Genomic DNA, 6,459 nt, shown 5'->3' with positions numbered 1-6,459 from the left:
ACAGTAGCAGCAGCAGCAGCATAATGTAATTCCTGTCCCAAAGCCCATTGATATGGGACTCTTTCCTTAGTGGTGATGATAAATATACCCTACCTTGCATGAAGGACTTTGGAACAAGAATAATAATAATAATAGGAAGGAGAAGAAGAAGGAAGAGGAAGAGATGGAGGAGGAGGAGGTGAGGGAGATGGAGGAGGAGAAGAAGAAAGTAGGAGGAAGAGAAGAAGCAGAAGCAGAAGAAGAAGAAGCATGTCTATAGCAGCTATTATGTGTTAGGCACTGTGTTAAACACTGTTAATTATTATTATTAATAAGTTAAACAAATACTACCTCATTTGCACCTCACAACAACCCTGGGAGGTAAGCGTTGTTATTGTCATTTTACAGTTGAGGAAACTAAGGCTGACAGAAATTAAGTGACATCAGAGTCACACAACTAGTAAGTATCTGAGGCTGAATTTGAACTCAGATCTTCATGACTCAATTTATAGAATGCTTCCGTGATTAAAACTACTAAAAATGCTTTTAGTTGCTAGAACTCTCCAGGTAGGCAATCACTGCACCAACATCAAAGCTACCATTCTTCTGTTCCTATTACATGCTCGGGTTAAATGACTATATATACCGTGGGATCTTTTTTCCTTGCTATAGTCTGATCTTACTCAGTTGTTTTACTGACCAGAGAAGGTAAATTATTCTCTGTAGATAGGGCTCATAAGGACTATTAAAGTCTGGTTTTATTAGAATTTTTCTCCCAAACCAATTGTACTCTGTGAAACTACTCTGACATCTCAGATTCTTCTAGTTGCTTGGCTTCAGCTGTGTACCCCAGGAATCTTAACTACCAGAAGCAAGAAAGCTACAGATAATCTCCATTTTTAAAGGGAAGGGTAATTAACTATGAACTTTTAGGAGAGCTTTGGGAAAGGACAATACTTTCAAAATGCCAAGGTAAGAGCTTTATAGCTTTCCAACGTGCTACCTTCCACATGCTTGAAGCCTTCTTTGTTTTCATCCCTCAGTTTCCATGCTCTCTCAAAACTACTTTACAGTAGCAAAGTGCCTTGGGCCAGTCAAGTATCTTCAGTGAAAAACAAACAACAACGAAACAAGTCTCTGTGTCATCTTTTAATAAATTTAATAAACTTATGTAGTTCCTTATGTAAGTTCACACAAAAAAATTAAGATTAACCAAATGAACACTGGAGAGATATGACCTCTGTAAGTTCCTGTGGAATTGAGTTGTTGTCATTATTGTCAGGCCTGTAGTTTCGGGGTGATCATGAGTAGGTCCGCCCTGGGTCTCAGGTTCCTACTCTATATAGCCAAGGGGGTTGGATCCGTGACCTTCAACTCTGAAAATTCTGTTCTGGGAACAATAGGAGGGTCAGAGGTTGCAGGTCGTGGAAAGGTTAGTGCTTATCTGCCAATTGGATTTTCACTTTCATATCCTTCAGTATTACTTTCATTTTTCTTTATGAATAAAAACAATCTTTTGAGTTTTGCTTTTCAGCCGGGTTTTATAAAAAAAATATTCTTCTGTCTTCTCTACTAGGATAAAGAAGAGGGAAGCCGACAGGTGAAGCATCTGAGGAAGGCACTTGAAATTCTCCAATACACACCTGATCAGCAGGGTGGGAGGAGAGGGCTGTCATTTCTGCCGGTTTATTGATCTTTCCGCGGGTAACCATGGAGGAAAAGGGATGCAGAGCAGCCAGAAGGGGCTGGTGGCGAATTGGGGCAGGGGGGGGAGTAGAAAAGTCTCATTGGAGAGGGGAATGAAGTCAGAGGTGGGGTTTGCGGCACAAGCTGACAGCTCCCGCTCCCTTTTCTAATCTCCAGACACGAGGGTGGGCTACAGAAAGACAGCAATCTATACCGCGTCCCTGCTAGTTTTGCTATTCTCCATGCACAACAGAATTGGGGAGGAAAGGAGGGGTCCCTCCCCTTCTCTTGCTTGCCTTCTATCTTCACTTCTGCACATTTATTTCCCGAGTAAGAGAATTTGGCTTTCTCTTTCCCTGTATATTCTGCATAGCTCTTTACACCCCCCCACCACGCCCCAATCTTCTCTCCCACCTCCTTCCCACAACCCTCCCTTTTACACCGGCTACCCTCTTTCCTTTCTCCCTCCCCCGCTTCTGTCGCCCTCTCCCCTTTTCTCTCTTCCCGTCCCTCTCACGCCCTCTTTTCCTCCCTCCTTCTCCTCTCCTCCGCTCCTTCCCTTCCTCTCTGCTCGCTCTCCGCCCTAAAGGGGGAGGGGACTATGTGACCCTGTTCTGATGTAATCCCGGGTGTCTGAGCGGAAGGATATGGAGCTATCACCTGGTTGGCGGGGCGCTGAGGCCAGTTGCCGGGTAACCGAGTGGAGAGGCTTCCCCGTCCCCCTCCCTCTTCCCTTGCCCCCTCCCTTCCCCTCCCCTCCGCCTAGTGGCGCTGGGAGCCGCCGCCGGAGTCGCCGCCGCCGCTGCCGCCGCTGCCGCCGCCGCCGCCGCCGGTTTACGTAAGGCGCAGGCCAGGGCCGGTCGGGCGCTCGGCAGCGGGACGGGGGTCTCGGTCGGAGCGAGAGGCCGCCCGCCAGCCTGCGCTGTGGGCTGCTCCCGCCGGCGCCCTCCCCGCAGCCTCGGCAGGTACTGTCTGGAGCGGGCGGGAGCCTGGGGGGGGGGCGGGCGAGCCGCCGGGGCCGGGCCGGGGACGGTTGGGCTCGTTGGTCCTCGGGGCCTGCGGGCCTGCCTCCTCCGCCTGCCGCCGCGGCCCGGAGGGAGGATGGGCATCCCGGCCTCCCTGGGGCGGCGGCGGCGGTGGCGAGGCCTCGGGAGCCGGGAGAGGGGACCCGGGAAAGGTCGGGGATGCTGCCCACGGCCGAGGGCCTCTGGTGCGTCAGGCGGGAGCCGGTGCCGGCCGAGGGGGGCGGGGGGCCCTGGACAGCGGCCCCGCGGGGCTCGGGAGCGGCTCGGCGCCCGGGGGCTGCCCGGCCTCTGCGGACCCGGCTAGGCTCCGCGCTTGCGTGGGGTCAGAGGACGGCGGACCCTTCCACCCACTCGGCCGGTCCTGCTCTGCCCGTGCACAATGGGCTAACCTTGGCCTCGAGGCCGTTTCTTGCGTGGAAAGTGGGGTCGGAGCTGGGGGTCAGGGCGGGAGGGCGGGCGAGGGGTGCCTCGGGACCCTGCACAGAGAGGCTTGGCGTTTTTGCCCCTTCCCGGGGCCGGCGGGGGGACTGAACTGCCCTCCCCCCGGAGCCCTTGGTGCTCCCGGGCATCCGAAGGCGAGAGAGGGTAAACAGTGGAGGGAGCTTTTGGCCCCAAGATGACTTTGCAATTAATGGGCTGCGCTGTCAAGGAGCCGTCGAGATTGTCCGCCGCGCTGTTGGACCGGGTAGACGGACTCCCCCCGGGTCCTCTCCTCTCCTCTCCCTCCTTCCCCCCTCCCATTTAGCATTGTCCTTTAGGGGCCTATTGAAGGGAAACCGCGGAGAGCGAGCTGCTGGAGGAACTGCACGGGGGGGGGGGGGGGCTGACTGACAGGAGACGGTGTCCTATGGTGACTTGGAATTGCTCTCTATTTGGGCGGGCCTTGAGTGGGCGGGGGAGAAGGGGTGCGGCACAAGGTTTGGCGAAGGTTACAGCTGAATGCAGAAGTGACAGACCAACAAAGTCAAACTCATTGCGTTGTTTTAATGGAAGAGTATTCCAAAAAGTCGCTCGGAAGGATCTGATCCTCCTGCGTAGCTTTTGCCCCTCTTTAGATCATTCCTAAGAGTACTCCTTCCTAATCGACTTTTAAAGAGCTCTTAGCCTCTCTGCCTGGAGAAAGCAAAATCTGCCGTCATTGAAATAACTGCACATTACTCAACAGTCATTTAGCTTGCAGTTTGTGGTGCTACCGAGTAAAGGTGCCTACTAAGTTGTATTGGTAAGCTCTCTTCCCCCAATTCGGAGCAGGATCCATTTCTGCCTCTTCGCTTTCTGCTGACAGCCTCTTCTCATTGGGTCAAACTGTGCACTTTTTTAGAAATAAGGGAGGAGAACGAGATTATTGGGACGTATTTAACCGTACTTAGCTTTAGTAAATTACTTCCTGGATTAGATACTTTAAATAATAACCGAAGTTTCTATTCACCCAGTTTCATTTTTTATTGACTTTAACTATTTGCAGTGATATTAGAAAAGTATGATGTCAGACATTGGGATAACAATGAAGACAAATGGGGAGTAGGGACAACTGAAGAATAAGATTTGTAGATAAAACTGTTTACCAAGTAATAAATTTACACGCCTGATTTCTATTACGGAGTAACAGAAGCCATTCCAAAACATTAAAAAAAACAAACAAACCTGTAACGAATTTAAGGAACAGTCTTTTGGTCTCCTGCCTTAGTGCATTTTGAAGGTCAAATGTTCGAAGACTAGTTACTTGAACAAAGTTCAAATGAGTCTTGTTGAGGATCTCTTTTCCTCCCCATTGGGTGATGCTGTTTTGAGGATTGTACTGCCATTTACCTCACCTCATTTTTGATGATATTCCTTAAATCCTAGACTCAGCTGCTGAACTGTTATTTTGCGGAATAGGTTTATTTTTTAAGCAATATACTCTTAGAAATGTGGTGCTCTGGACAATATCTATTGGTTCTTATTTCACAATAAGCTTATAGTATTTCTATTTCAGAAAATCCTAATTTGGCTACTGACACTCTAAAGAAGCAGGAAATATCATATTTGAATACATGTTACAAAGCAAATATTTCACCAAAGATGTTCTAATGTGGTGCATTTGAAAATAATTTCATTCAATTCAATAAGCTTTCCGAAAATGCCTAGGAGGTCTGAGGCCTGGGAGGTCCTACTAGGGAAGGACAAAAAGGAAATTGTCTCTACCTTTAAGGAATTTACACTATACTGGATAGTTAGCTTATATTTTTTATGTAGAAGTTCTAGAAAGCTAGAACTAATATCTGGAAAATTTAATTTTTGGTTTTCTGTAATCATGCTAATTTGTGCCTTATTTTACAAAAGTATTTTTCACAAATAATTGTTTTTATTTAGTGGTGATATTAATATCAAGAAACGAATCTGGACGTAGTGAAGAGAGAGCTTTTCTCAGAGCCAGGAAGACCTGAGTTCAAGTGGCTGTGTGACTCTGGGTAACTCTCTAAGACTCTAAATTCTAGAGAAGGTACAAACATAGAAGGAGTTGCCTCATTTGAGAATTCCCTGTATCAGTGAAGTCACAGGCTTAGTTTCTATCCTTACCATAATTTCCAGTGCTTTTTCCTTGGATTCAAATTACTGCTAACCCTTTGACCTGGGATAAGTCTCTTAACCTCTCTAAACCTTGGTTTCCTCCTCGGTAACCTGAGATTTAACATCTGCCCAACCTCCTTCATGAAGTTGTTTTAAGGATCAAATCAGATAATCAAAATAAATGTACTTTGAAAGCTATTATGAAGTATTATGTAATATGAAACATCAATTTATTGGGTTTGGATCTAAACTTAGGTACTAAATATTAGAAATCACTTTTTACAATGAAAGCTTCAAGAAAGTAACGTGACTGATTTTTTGGGGAGGGGGGTAGTTAAATTTGGCCTTTCAGAGTTTTAATTATTGAATGTTTCCATCCTGGGGAATTTTGTAAATATGGATCTAAAATTTACTGGCATGAAAATGCATCGAGAATATGCAAGCAATAATGAAATCAGCATCCTTTACTACTGCATACAACTTAATTATTTATACTATCAGAGAGTACTGGTAGAACAGATTATTAAAAATTCTTTGTGTGTGGAATACATTATATGAATTTTTTTCAGTAGTTTCACTTCTAACTAGAATGAAAATGCATTTATATTCCCACAGTATTTAGCTAGTAGCAAAATTTTTTAAGGCTTTAAATCAGCACCTCTGAAAGTGTGGTTCATTTTCCATTGATCATCTTTTAAGTTTGTCATAGAGGACAAATTAAGTGATGACTGTATAAATGCTTTTGTTTCTGACATTTGGGTGGAGGTTTTTGTGTGTGTGTTGAAGATTTTTTAACTTCCATTTTTTCATTTCTGGTAAAGTTTTTTCTTTACCTGTCTGAAAAGCAGGAACAGGTGGGTGGGGTTTTTTTTGTTTGGTCTGTTGGATCTGACCCTAAATTGTCCAAATTTATGTATAGTTCATCTTGTCATTCAAAGATGGCCATACCTATGGAAAAGTGGGATTTGATAAGATTTTACTTGAATTTTTAGTTACTTGAAAGCTTTTCCATTTTAAACCTGTGTGCTTTTAATTGCTTATTCACCAGGTAATTGAAATAGGGTTATTTCCCCCCACCCCACTTTGGTGGCATTCTTCCCCAGTATCCTTTGAAGTTAGGTAGAAGGAATAGTATTGAAGACTTCTTTTTCTTCCAAGGACTTTATTTTTTTGGCCGTTGCTGCTCCGCTAAAGTGTTAGAACCACTACGAGATGTAGC

The 6,459-nt window shown here is 45.8% G+C and overlaps 1 protein-coding gene across 4 annotated transcripts in view; it reads left to right on the top strand.

The window, feature by feature from the left end:
- Positions 1-2,615: 2,615 nt before the first annotated feature.
- The window catches only part of KIAA0232 (KIAA0232 ortholog), a 111,153-nt gene continuing 107,309 nt past the window's right edge, over positions 2,616-6,459 (top strand). The window contains exon 1 of one of the 4 annotated variants that reach the window (XM_027836168.1): positions 2,616-2,630. The gene's annotated coding sequence lies outside the window, so the exon portion shown is untranslated. Of the gene's footprint in view, positions 2,631-3,699; positions 3,913-6,459 lie in introns of those variants that run through there. The other 3 variants (XM_027836170.1, XM_027836167.1, XM_027836169.1) reach the window with 3 other exon arrangements.

This window comes from Vombatus ursinus, unplaced genomic scaffold (assembly GCF_900497805.2).
Source record: "Vombatus ursinus unplaced genomic scaffold, bare-nosed wombat genome assembly UNPS02014818.1, whole genome shotgun sequence".
Lineage (NCBI taxonomy): Eukaryota > Metazoa > Chordata > Mammalia > Diprotodontia > Vombatidae > Vombatus > Vombatus ursinus.
This window is presented reverse-complemented; position numbering and strand designations above follow the sequence as displayed.